The following is a 13729-nucleotide window of genomic DNA, read 5'->3' as shown; positions in this document are numbered from 1 at the left end:
CGAAATTTTTTGAGGCACAAGATCGTAGGAAATTCTAAGGAAAGAAGTTCAAGACCGGCCTACAGAGCCGCCGCGTGCGTTTCGTGTCCGTACATCGTTGTTTATCCTTGAGGACGCATCTGTGCGCGCGTGTGTGCGTGTGTGTGCGTGTGTGTGGCAGTGCAATAAAGCCCCAGGGCGGAAAATTTGCCAACGCCTCCATGTGAGCCGTCGACTTTGTGTACGTGTACGTGTGTGGCGTGTGCGTGTGCGTGGCTGTGTGTGTGCGTGGCCTGCCCTGCTCCAGTGCTCCAGTGCTCCACTGCTCGACACATTGTCAGCGCAACTCTGTGAACGCAGCTGAAAAGTCAGCAGTGACAAAAAGTGAAAGCGGAAACGGAAACAGAAGCGCCATAGAACCGAGAGGCAGCGGCAGACGCAGAGGCAGAGGCAGAGGCAGAGGTGGCAGCAACGTTAACTGCGACAACTGTGAAATGTGCGGCTGCATTGTTGTTTTGTTAGCACTTTGACCCAAATCGCATCGCACTTAACTGCACTGCACTGCATAGGATAGGCCATCGTATCCTGTACGATAGCATCCCAGGCCAGGTGTGTCAGTGAGCTGATTTTGAGCGCGGACTTTTCACTGTCGAAAGAAAGTCGCGAGTGTCCCCCGATCCGATCAGAACCCGTAGGACTGTTGGCCACCTCTCTCACATGTGAGTATGACACGTGTCTAATGTGACTTTCACTTCAACTTTTACCTCTACACGCCGTGGGGCCCCTCTGGTTTGGATTATTTATGTGCGATTTGCAAGTTTTGGGCACTGGTTTATGGCCAGAGGCAGCCGAAAACTTTGCCTCTGCCACATTTGTTTTGTTTATTAGCTTAAGAACACATCATTATTGTTGAAAGGTTAAAGTGTATGTATTTGGGGTTGTATATTTGCTAATCTTAGTTTTGGGCCACAGATTCCCCTCAAGTTGGTCCTTGAAAGACTAATTAAAGGTTTAAAATAAAGTTTTTTGACTTTCCCAAATGATCCGAGTATTCATTAGACCTTACGCATGGCGCCTGTTGCTCAGAATGGACGGGTGATAATTTAAACGAAGGATGTTCACATGAAATGGGAAAACTTGTTAATAGTTTTGGTGGGTTTAAGCTGTGGCACATTAAGTAGAAGCCATGCACTCTTCATAGATGTATCCGTGTCGGTGCTTCTGGTAGTGTCTTAATTTCTGGTAGTTGGACTACCATTTGAGGCCTTACAATGCGGACATTCTATGTCCATTGCCTTTCGGATGAGCGGAATATTCACTCTTTGGCTGGTACTCGAGTGCGAGACGACTGGTATTTAGATTCATGCAATTGCGACCTGCTCACACGCACATTTTCGTTATCATTTTGTTCTGCTTTATTCGCTCGACGGCTCGACAGTCTCTAAACACACACAAAAATGGATTAAAGCATAATTTATTATGTTCACTTTTTCTATGGCATATTTGGATATTAATCACACACTAAACACTGGTGCTAGGAAATTGAAAATTAGTTAATAATTGATTTGCACACATACGAAATATACAAAGAAAATACTTATAAGAATCGGTCGAGCAGGGACTCGAGAGATTAAGCGAGAGCTCTAAAGAATATGTCCCTGTCAAAGCGTGAAATGCATCTGAAGTTGGGCCGCCGTACATGATAAGCGTTGCCATAATTAACTTTCTCTGAGTTAATCAGAAGCAGCATTGAGTTGTGTGGCGCCGCCCCAGGCAGCTCTGGCGGATTCCCTGCCTCAAGGAAGAAGCGCCCAGAAGAGCCATCTCTATCTGAGATAATGTACCACACGCAAATGCTGATTTGACAGTCGGGGGGTCTGTGCTGTTCTAATGAAATGACAAAATGAAAACACATGAAAATTGCCAAGAAAAGCAAAATATTTGTACACCCATTCAAACCCTGGGAGACGCGGCGCTAATGGGAAAAGTCGTTGTCGCGGCTACGTGCCACAGCCAGGGATTCGTTTGTGGCGCTGTGGAGGTGTGTACTTGGAAAAGTACGAGGCGGGGGGGGGGGGAGCCGGGATGACAGGGCTGGCCCCTTCGCTGAAAGCCACGCTGAAAGCAATTAAATGTATTTCCGCTTCGATGTCAAAATGAATGTGAATTTGATATTAGACATAACCACACACACGCACAGAGGTGACAAAGGGGAGGAGGGTGGCCAGGTTGTAGGATGCAAGGGGCGTGGCTGTCCTATGTCAATGTTGGCCCACTGTCATCGTGGCATCTAGCAACAGGCGCAGGACCGTTTCGTCACCTCGGGGGCCTGGCATGCAAAGTCTCACGCCCCCCCGCCCGTCCACCCGGTCCGCCCCTCCGCTTGTGCGTGTGTCCCTGGGTGTTGCCCAAACGGAGCCAGCCTCACCTGAATATGGGCATATTTTATGACCGCCATTTTGTCACTTGGCGCGAGGTTTAATGAGTCTTTCGGGGCGTTTCGAGTGCGTAATGTTCTGGCATATTTATCATACGCCTCGTTGCCCCATGGCCATGGGGGCGAGGTCGAAAAGTCAACTTGTCTCGATAAACATGACAGAGCAAATATTTCAACTAGAGCCCAACTAAAAAGTGGCAGAAAAACCAACTTCAGAGAGGCAAAATTCCTGTTCAGATTGTTATTCCGACATCTAGTGTTGTCTTGTCTCTAGATTTGATTTGATTGTGTGCATATGAGCAGTGTGTGTGTGTCTGTGTGTGTCTGTGTGTGATTGTAGGGAATATGAAGGCTGCTTTTTGCTTGACTTTCAACTTTCCTAGTCCCGACTCGACTCTCAGTTTTTCTTCTAGTTATTTATGCAAAATATCCCCAAGCATAATAGCAAAGGCAAATAAAAAACAAACAATATTTAAATAAAGGATTACAACTCGTAGAAGGAACAAAAACAAAGAAATTGGAACATGCCCCGTTGGACGAGAGACGACATGTCATTTAGTTGGCCAACTGCCGACTCGGGCCACTGGATCAGTGCGTAGACTGGCTGGCAGCCTGCTGGCTCTAGGCGCTGGGTCCTGGGTCCTGGTCCTAGTCCTCGTCTCGCTGCTCCTTCCGTCATCCTGCCATGTCTGCTTTATAGTATCTTTGTCTTGATTTTAAATTCATTTTTATTCATTAGACTCCGCAGACGAGTCACTGCTGTTCTGTTCCTCTGTTTTGTGGCAGCACGATGATGATCATGATGATGATGTCATGTTAACCATGTCGCGTCTGCACGCACGCTCCAGCCTTGATACTGATGGGACTGCATTTGGCACGAGTCGTTTAATATTTTATTCCTTCGCAGGCCTTGGCTTGGCCCCATTTTGGGGCGATGCTGGCCGTTCGATTTCCTATTCATGGCCTCAAACGGGGCCAACTTTTAGTTTCCATTTATTTTTGTGACTTTTTGCCATTGTGTGGCATTGTGTGCCACCCGCATTGTTCGCCTCCTGGCAGATAGTCGTCCATATCGGATGGCAGTGCAGCCTTTAGTGCCTGCCATTCGATTGCAAGTTGCAGAAGTTTTGCAATTGTTTGAGAAATAATCAACTCTGGCCGCTCGAGCGACTCCGACTGGGCATCAGATTACCCTCCATTTTTCGTACCTAGACATGGCTTTCAATATCCCAATTATATTCGACTGCCAGCGCTTAACGGACTGTGTAAGCCCTTAATGAGGAGTTTGCCCACCCAGTCCGACCGTGACGACGGCGGCACGGGCTCTCATCTAATTGCTGGCTGGAAAAGAACACAAGGCCTGGTGGCCTCGTGGGCTGGCAATCGATAATGATGGATGGCCGGAGCCCCACCTGTTTGGCGGCTAGCAGATGTAGCTGTCCAGAGTTTTGTTTTCGGTTTCGATCTAAATTATTGAATGTATCAGCTAATTATAGTAAGAGCGTGTCCTACGTCGGCCGTCCTCCGTACGCCGTCCCCCTGTCCACTGATTTGTCGTGTGTTCTATTAGGCCTCAAATGAATTATTAACAACTGTGTCGGGCGGTCTGCTAACGAGATGTTGTGTCTGTCATACGGGGCGTATGTGTAATTTACGCACCGGATGCCATAGGCCACTTGGCCGGACACTTAAATTTTGTGTGTGTGTGTGTGTGTGTGTTTGTTTAGGCCTAAGCAGAAAATCATTAGTTGAAATGCGCAAATATCTCTAACGTTTTTATTAGCCGAGCACAAAGTAATTGCCCGCAATTAGGCCTTTAATACTATGGCCATAGAGCGGCGTTGCACTCGGTCCTAAGCACACACACACACACACACACCAGCTCTCCTTGGCGTCTGTGGGAGAGTGAATCAGTTCCCTGTCCTGGCCTCCAGCCGTGTTGTCGATCCCATGGGGATTTAGCAAAGCGTGAATACGTTTTGGTTGCTCGTTAACTAAGAATTACCCTGTGTGCCCCGTGCTGTATGTGTGGCAAAGCTCTTTTTGTGTGTGTTTTTTCGGTGTCCTTGTTGTTTCGTCTCGGGCCCCCATTTACTTGGTGTTTTTATTGAAGCCATTCTGTTGAGAGAGAGGAAGAGAGAGGGACAACAACCAAAATGTTGCCACTCTGCGAGTGCGCCAAGACAAGGGCCCCTTGTCTATACCCACTGCCCGTATTTTCGTGTGTTTTGTTTTCCCTTCGCTTGGTCTTTGTGAATATTTTTATCGTCCAGCCATTGACATTCTCCATCGGCAATTATTTTCTTTCCGCGTCCGGCACTACTTCAGGGCGTGGCTGGGAATAGTCCGTTGCCCTCCACGATTTATTATTCCGATTGACCAAGCGCACACAAATAATGGCCAGACACGGGATATGCACGATGCGGGACACTATTTTTGGGGGCCGAATAAAAATCAAAGCTCGCCAAAGCAAAAACACATTCAAATTTGAATTTATAATTGAAATTGATGCCACGGTTTCGATGCATTTAAAGGCCGGGCCTGCACAGGGCTCCCGTACTGGAGGCCCTTTGTTGTGTGGCAGCTCGTTAGCGAGTTCAAGGTCCTTGAGGGGGCCCGTAGATCAAGTGGTACGTACAGCAAACAAGGGCTGGGGGGGAATGGGAAATGAGCACACGACATGAAGACTTAAAAAAAAAAACGGAGAACAAAGGAACAAATGAAATGTGCGAGATTGTAGAGGCACAAAAGGACACTTGACGCAAGGCAAAACTGTAACAGGGGCAGGGGCAGGGGCAGAGGCAGAGGCTGAAGAATGGATGTGTGCAGCGCTCTTTCGGCAATTTGGCAGCCAAAGGACTCTCAAGTGAAATTACGCAAATAAACAGTTTGCACGCCTGCACTGACTTTAATGCCAAAGGATGCGAATGCTTTCGGCTAGAATGGGGGTTGGTGGCGGGGGGGGAGATCCCGCTCTATCAAATGTCGGCATCGTGTCAAAATATTTTCTTGGCTTTTCCTTTTCCTTTCCCTTTGCCGCTGCTGCTGCTGCTGCTGCTGCTGCTGCTTGTAATGCGAGCTCATTACCATAAAAGCGTTGCCCCGTCTACCCGCCACACATGAATGGCGTGTGTCTATTGGTATGCGAGGGGCATCTTATAGATGTCTTCAATTTCAGTAATAGCACTTTGGGGCCTGTGGGACTGGGCCGAGCTTGAAAGACGCTCCACTCCTTTGCCGAAAGTTTTTAACTGCTGCCCGGCGGGTTTTAAAGTGTATTGGCAGCCTGTCAGCCAGCTGCAGGCCACGGCCAACACAAAGACTCGGGAAATATTACATATGGCTGGCCGTAGGGGATTTGGCCATTAAGCCGGAGCCCCGGCCAATACATGTGGAGTGCCCGGGCTGGGACGGGGACGGGGACGGGGCGGAATTCATCAACACATTGGCACCGAGGATAGGAATGGAATGTCTCGTGCAGCACCCAACCCCACCCCGACAGCAGGGCAAAAATGTTCAATACTAAACTCTGAAAATATGGTATAAAGATGTACGGCAGGCATTCCGTAGCTTTTTGGCCCAAATAGCTGCCACATAATCCACAGACAGAGCCCGCCCAGCAAAATTGATTGTGTGTGCAACCCAATCTTCACTGTGTGTGTGTGTGTGTCTCGTAAAGTATGTGGGGAGGGGTGGAGGGGGGACAGATCAAGGCATTGTTTGTGGCCCGTATCGGAGCAATCGTTTTTTATCTGGCAGCCGAATGGCCATCTAAAGCATATTTGCAGGCCAGTCCCAATGGCCGCTGGTCTATGCCGTTGCCGTTATGCGTTGATGCCTCTATTCTATGCGTATCGTCGGCATGCCCATGAACTGGGGGGGTTTTATGAACTGGAAGAGCGCTCCGACCAGGGATTGGTGGCACACTTTTCGGGGCACCGAAACCGAACCTACTCGCAACCAATTATGTTTTGCGGCTTGCGGCATGCAGAGCGGAAATTAATTTTGTGCTTTGGTGCAACTAATTCGATTATGAGCAGCCATTCGCTCGCATCCAGCCTGGCCGCACCCTGCCACACCCTGCTGCACCCTGCTCCACCCTGCTGCTCCACCCTGCTGCTCCACCCTGCTGACAAGTGGCACAGGGACTTGTGTGCGTGGCAGCATTGTTGATTTGCATTAATGGCAATTCATAATTCATAATTTATGGCGCTGCAATTTCTGGTTTGTCGCGTATTTGTTTTTAAATACTGCGCACAAATTAATTTATTGCTTTGTTATATTTTTGCGCGTCATAAACTTTGATGGTAGTCCCCTTCCCCCCCATTCCCCCCTTCCACTGCCCCTTTAAATAAAACGGAATTCAATTAGAATTAAAAGTGACGTCACGTGCCTCTAATTAATTAAATTAAGAATAGAGCAAAGCCGACAGCGGAAGCTGCTCGGGAAATAAATAAATTTCACATTTGGCCAAGGCCAAGCAAATGGAACGGAAACTGCGGGAGGGGAGGGCCTCTCCCGACATACACTCGAAAAAACTCAAAAAAAAACAGCTACTATCTGAGAAAATTGTGCATTTTCCATACATTAAAAGGAAATTAAAAATGAATTTTAAAATTAAAAATGTAACATCAATATTTAATGATTTAATTTCACTGGCAAAACATCAGCAACAGCATTTAAAAATATGTATACATTGGCCGCTTTATTTGGTTTATCGATTTCGGGCTGATGACTTTATCAAACAGACGACGCTTGTCGCGTCTCTGGGGCCAGCCTTGGTCACTTGTTACGGCCAGGACACTCATAACAGTCGGCCAGCACAGCAGAGCACAGCACGGCATAGCACTGTCGAGCACAGCACAGATATACAGCCATTCGGAGCGAAGTTTGCCGCCTGTTTGGGGGCCCCGCAGCGCATGTTTTTGGTGGCTGCGCATTTAATGTTGGGGCTTTGAGGGCGTTGTGGCATTTGCACGCTTCATTTGACATAAAGAGCAAAAATAACCTCGGCCTCGGCCTCGGGCGGTGGCCGCGGACCACGGGGGGGACTGTTTGTACGCAGATTAAGTATACGCCCCGTATTTGTTTTGTATTTATTAATACGCGCACCGACCGCCCGCTTGAGAGCCTCTTCGAGAGCACAGCATTAGCACCTGCAGCCGAACTTAATTGTAATTAATTGTAAATCCGTGGGCGATGTCTGGCAGCTGCAATTAACATGATATGCAACGGGTGAAGCGGTATCGCGATGGCTGTGTTGTCATTGGCTTTTCAATTAGCATAACCAGGCAATAAATGCGGCAATGTGCAGGAATCATCGGCAAAATGACCCCTGGCCTTTGGCCCTTGGCCCCACAGCGAATCAAGTATGTAATTGTATACGATATGCTGGGGATATCGTTTTCATCGAGCACCAGACACACACACACACGCGTGGCAGTCGTATTAAATGTATCCGTCAGTTGCTCATTTCAAATTGGTTTACGTGCCATGGAAGTAAATGGCTGACAGCCCCGTCTATGCCCTGAGCCGCTCCTGGAGGAGCATCTCGAGCGGATTTAATCGCATTTGGTTGCAGCAAAGTAAAGGAGATTTAATTAATATTTGAAACGCTCGTTGGCACTTGTGCTAATTGCAATTACTCTCTCCCATTGGTGGTACCGAAAAACCCCTTGTGATGGCCGCAAGTGAGCTGTCATCTCGCACTCGAGACTCGAGTAATTCAGATAATTGAGAAAGCAGGCAAACAAAGGCGACAGCCTCTAAATATCAATCCAATGCACAAAGGAGACCTGGAAAATGCAAAAGATTTTCCATATTTTGCAGACATCCGTTTTGTTCTGCGGCAGCCAAATCCAAATCCAAAGATTAAATTAAATTGTACACGTCCCAGTTTAAAACTAAACACAGTGAGGCCCAGGGCCTGGCAGCTGCCAGTACGGTCTGGCTCTCGTACATCATCAGTGTGTGGCAGTGGCAGTGGCAGTGGCAGTGGCAGTGCCAGTATCCCTGTAAATCTCTTCTGGCCGAGCCGAGCTGAGCCAAGCCGGCTGTGCCGCAATAAATCACAACATTTTCAGATGCTTACACAAATGCTTTTTTGATCCTTAATTTTCTGATCAAATACGTGACATTATATAGGGTCGAGGGCGGGGGCTGGGGGCGGGCGGCGGGGGGGCTTAGGGGATGGCAACTAACAAATCGTTAAGATGTTGGAAAATTGAATGAAAGCACTGAGAATACGAGTGGCGCAAATCTCAACCCAATACGAAACAAAGCAAAGGAATTTTTCAATCCCTGCTCGACTGTTCGAATGTTCGACTCAATAAGTATCTGTGTGTTTGGTATTGGATTGCATCTGTGCTGGTATTGTAGAGTTCACTTTTATGACTGCCTGAAAGTGATAGTCTCTCTCCTCTCTCGCCAGTGCCATAGCCATGTCCTAGCTATTGCTTACAATGATGCCTGTGTATGGGTCTGTGTATGGGTCTGTGTATGGCTCTGGGTGTGGTTTATACGCTTGCTTACTTTTCAATTTATTACGCAACATTAAAAGCTGCTTTCGAGATACAAACACACACAGACACACACGACAGTGAGATACAATTGTTGTGTCGTTCGTTGGGGATTTGCGGAGGGGCCATTGTATTGTCAATTGCAGTGACAAAGTATTAAGAGCCACATTTGTTCTCCACCCGACCCCAAGGCTGGGAATGTGCCATCGATAATACAAATGATTCCACAAGAATTCCACAAATAATAAGCCGCCCGATGCTGGATTTCTTCTCATTTTCTTGCTCGCAGTTGCATACAATTTTCGAAAATTGCATTTCTATGCTGTAAAATACCCAGAAAGAAACTGGTGCTCCAGAGTAGATCCTCTAGGACTTGATTGTGCCTTGTTCAGGGCCGATGTAGGTGCATTCGTGGGTAGCAGGCCTCAAGCTTTTGCCAAGGACTTTGTATCTCTGCCTGAGCCGCACTTGCCTTCAATCCGGCGCCAGTTCTCCGCTATGCTGGGTAGATATTTATTTAAGCAGTTGCTTGGGGCTGGCTGGGCGGCAATTAATGTTGCACCAACTGCTCCGAACTTGGCCTGTTCACAATTATTGGGCATGTCGTGCTGAGGGCTCGGCACAAGCAAAGGGGAACTCTGTGGAGGAGTGGAGGGGTGGGGGGGGCCTCCAGCAAGCGTTATCATTACCTGCTGGCAGGTATGCAGCATGCCTCAAACATTTCATGGGGCCCGCAACTTTGTGGAGGCCCTCCCCCCCCGCCCAGGGGCCAACCTTCCGGCAGAGCCAAATATGCAAATACACACAAAATTATAATAATTATTATAAAATTTGGGAAATGCCAGGGCCTCGGCAACGGCGGGGGGGGCAGCCACAAAGCCAAATGCCAAACGACAGTGGCTACAAAGGGAAGCCCCCTCCCCACCCCCCACCGTCACCGGGAAACCCTTTTAAAGTTGCCAAATGTTGACGCCTCATTTACAAGACTTTCCCATGAACTGGGGCCCGGAGAAAGCAAAGGGAAAGCAATTTAATAAAATTTCGATTTGCAGGCAATTTGGCTTAATTAGTCGGCTGCCGGCCGTCGTCGAGCGGCGATTAATAAGTGTTGGCCCTAATCACATGACAAACAGCAATCAATATAGCAGAACCAATCAAGAATCGCGACTCATTTGGAGCCAAAATTAAAAGTGTCTCCATCCTGGGGACAATCACCTCCCCCGCGGGCATTTGAAAACTTTGTTGGGCCGGCCACGTCGCTTTTTGCCTTTCCATTTGCAGGTCATTTATTTTGTTAATGTTCGGGAATAAACAGCCACAAGCGCGGCGGAACGAGAACTCCTTTAAGGCGGCGACAAGTCAGAAGCCTCGCCAGCAGTCAGCCTTCAGCCGCCAGCAGCCACGTCATCAATTTCCATTTCCATTTCCACTCGCCTCGGCTCCGGGGCTCGAGTACATATTTCTGCCCAAAAATATGGCAACAATTTATAAGTGATTCGTCATTGTTTATTGGCTCCATCGATGCGCAAACTGTCGGCCAAGAAATATGGCTGGGCCCAAAAAAAAAAAATATGGCCATCTGAGCAGAAAGGTGCTCTTTCAGATATTGCGTCTTCATTAGGGCCGAGATTCGTGGGCCAGGCAAGGCAGGGGGCCCAGAAGCACTCCACACCCACTCTGGCCGTGCCCCATCCCGGAGACGGAGACGGAGACGTAGACGTAGACGGAATCCGGCTGACAATTGCAGTTGTCGTGGAGCCCGAGACTGGCGAAAGTTTTCGGCACAAAATGCAAATACAAAACTTAAATGAAATGCACTTTTCGAATGCCCGAAAATGCAAACTTTTGATTATACAAGCCGTTCTGTCTGTGTGTGTGTGTGTGTGTCCCGTATACATTCCCTGGCACAATATTAAGTGCAAATTGTTTTGCCGCTATACGGCTGGGGGTCCTTTATTTATTTTATGCACGCCATGGCGACAGCTTAAGGGTCAAGGAGTCCAAGGAAGGGAAGCCGAGCCAAGCCAAGCGCTTTTCTATTAAAATTTTCATTAAATTGAAAGCAATTAGAGCAGGGAGTGGGGCAGGGGGGCAGGGGGGCAGGGGGTGGTGTGCCCCTTCCTCCGGTGTGTGTTTGTGTTTGTGTTTTGATTATTGCCAGAATCTTGGGCAGCAGCTGCAAGTTGCGGCACATAATGGCAGAGCCAGGACTGGCTGCCAGGCGCAAATTGCAAATAACAACAGCCATCATCCTTGCCCACAAGACCGTCCCGACCGTCCGCCAGACACTGGCACTCAAAATTAATTTGCTGGCTGCCTGCAGCGTCGAATAAACTCGCACCTGGCCTTTACTTGTTGGCCATTTTCGTCAATTGCGTCGAGCACTTCCGGCTAAAGAGATCACTGGACTAGAAATTGATAGCGCTATCCAGCCCGAGCACGGCGCCATAACTTTTGATGGCCGACGCTTTGTGGCCAGAAATTGATAGCAAATTCGTTGACAGCTGCGCTGCTTATTAAGCAGTTTTCTGGGATGTCCTGGCAACGCCATTTCACGCCGCCAACCCATGGAAAATTAGCCGAGTGCTGGTGGGCCTTTTTTGCTTTTTTTGCCTTTTTGCTGTCCTGAAAAATCAAACAATAAAATATTATTTATGGATTTTGTTTGTTTCGTTTGTTTTGTTGGCCATAAAAAATGCAAAATGAACTTGGCTTTAATGCCCATGCATTGGCTGGATGGGTTTTTGTGGAAGCCCTAACCAGAATCAGATTTTAATTCTTAATGCGGCCCCACAGACGTGACTGGCTTTAAGCGAAATTAAATTCCAGCCGAAAATATTCAATAAAAAGAAAGACAAAAAAACTCTCTCTCTCTATGGCCTCTTGAATGCGTTTGTTGTGACTCGAATTGTTCGGTTATTGCCATTAGGCCTTTAGACATGCGAATGCTCGTGGCAGTCGCCTGAATGCTTCTTAAAGGCCTTTGGAGAGTGGAACTCTGCCGCAGGGCCGGCTCCGCTTTAAGGTGGCTTCGCCAGGCATTCCTTTGATGAATTTGTGGGTAGTTCGCGCCGCAGAGGAGGGGAGTCCCACCCCCTACCACATTCTAGGGAAGGGCACGCACCTTTCTTGGCAGTTTTTCGTGGAGACAGTGGAGCTGGTGGAGCTGGTGGCGCTTTCTGTCGCCGAGCCGGTCCACATTTGCATATTTGATGGGCCGCACATAAATAATAAATTGTGCGTTTAACGGTGGAATTAAAAGTTTCTTTTCTTTTTCGCGAATGTTTGCAAATGTTCCACGATAATTATTCGTCTTCAAGGATACCCCTATCACGTGAGGGGGGGGGGGGGGGGGGGGGAGAGACACACTTAATTTATCAACATCTTTGCGGCGGCAGTGACAAGGTCGAGCGACTGGCAGCTGAGACTTTCGTGGCTCTAATTGAATTTGCCGCGGACCAAAGTGCCTTAAGAGCGACCTTGCCTCGCAGGGGCATCAATTATGCTGTCATGCCGACGAGTCGTCGACGTGCAGCGATAAATTAAAGCTCACTAAAGAGGCACCCACCCACCCCCACACAGTCATTCAATAAATAAATTTATTCATGACTTTTCGTTTTCATTTCCATTGGCAAAAGAGGCTGGCCATATTGTCATATTTGAGTGCTGGCAGGATGCGGCATAAAAAAATGTTACAGCACACCGGAAGGAGGCGCACCCACACACACACACACACACACACACACACAGAGTTCTTTGATTTCTTGCAACATTCTTTCGCTTTAATTTGCTGAGGCCATAAACTGGCATTTTTTCCTTTCTTTTTGGCTGGAAAACTAAATGGAGAGCAGCCAAAGCGAAAGTTCAAAATGTCGGCAAACAAACGAACAAAATTTCATTTACAGCGCCTCGTAAATTGCGTATACACAGGGGCACACACAGGGGCACACAGAGGGGCACACATACGGGCAGCACCATGTTGCAGCTTGCAGTGCCCCTGCCTCTGTGTGTGTGTGTTTGTTGACTGTATGTGTGTCAATGCCGTTGACGTCGAGTGAGCGTGAAACAAATGCAAGCTATAAAATCTGAAAAGCAACAAAGCGCACTGCCAAAGGGCGGCAGTGAGTGAGGCAGAGCGCCAGAAGGAGCTCCCCAACGAGCGGAGCGGAGCGGTGCGGCACTTATTTGTATTTGTAGCATAAGTAGAGCAATGGCTGCCAATGGCAAAGACACTCACAAGCATACGCTGTGTCGTTAAGCTGTGCAAACAATTTCGCCGAGCACCGGGCACCATCCGCACCAGCCGCACCAGGAGGCAGCCCTCGTAAAAGTGTAAATGGGAAATTAGTGAGTTCTCACAGCGCGCTGTGTGGGGGACTTTAATGGGGACTTGGAAAGCATTTTATGCGACTTCCAATATCACAATATCACAGTCGCGGCCAAAGACTTGCCTCCCCCATCGGAGCACCTGCGTGAAGGGATTGCCACCTTTTTGTTTTCAGTGTATTTGCTTATCGCTGCCAAATGTGCTGTACATCCATCGCTTATCGCGATGACGCGTGTCAAACGCTGCAGGATTCCTGCTGGCTCACAACTATGGTAACCGGAATGGAGTATGGAGAGGGAGTGGATAGTGGGGGATGGGGGGGGTGGTCTAGTCCGGCCCGCCTGCAGTGCCAGCGACAGTAATGGAACGCGAGTTTGGCTTCCCCGTTGCTGGAGCAACTTTGGCTGTTATCCCTGTTGCCATGGACATGGACATGGCCATGGACATGGAGGACATCAACAACATTGG

At 48.4% G+C, this 13729-nt stretch overlaps 1 protein-coding gene across 6 annotated transcripts in view; it reads left to right on the top strand.

The window, feature by feature from the left end:
- The first annotated feature begins 262 nt into the window (after positions 1–262).
- dpr12 (defective proboscis extension response 12) overlaps positions 263–13729 on the top strand; it is a 42007-nt gene continuing 28540 nt past the window's right edge. For 5 of the 6 annotated variants that reach the window (XM_033378017.1, XM_033378021.1, XM_033378020.1 and 2 more), the window contains exon 1: positions 263–698. The gene's annotated coding sequence lies outside the window, so the exon portion shown is untranslated. The remainder of the gene's footprint in view (positions 699–13729) is intronic. The other variant, XM_033378018.1, reaches the window with a different exon arrangement.

This window comes from Drosophila pseudoobscura, chromosome 3, assembly GCF_009870125.1.
Source record: "Drosophila pseudoobscura strain MV-25-SWS-2005 chromosome 3, UCI_Dpse_MV25, whole genome shotgun sequence".
Taxonomy (NCBI): Eukaryota; Metazoa; Arthropoda; class Insecta; order Diptera; family Drosophilidae; genus Drosophila; species Drosophila pseudoobscura.
This window is presented reverse-complemented; position numbering and strand designations above follow the sequence as displayed.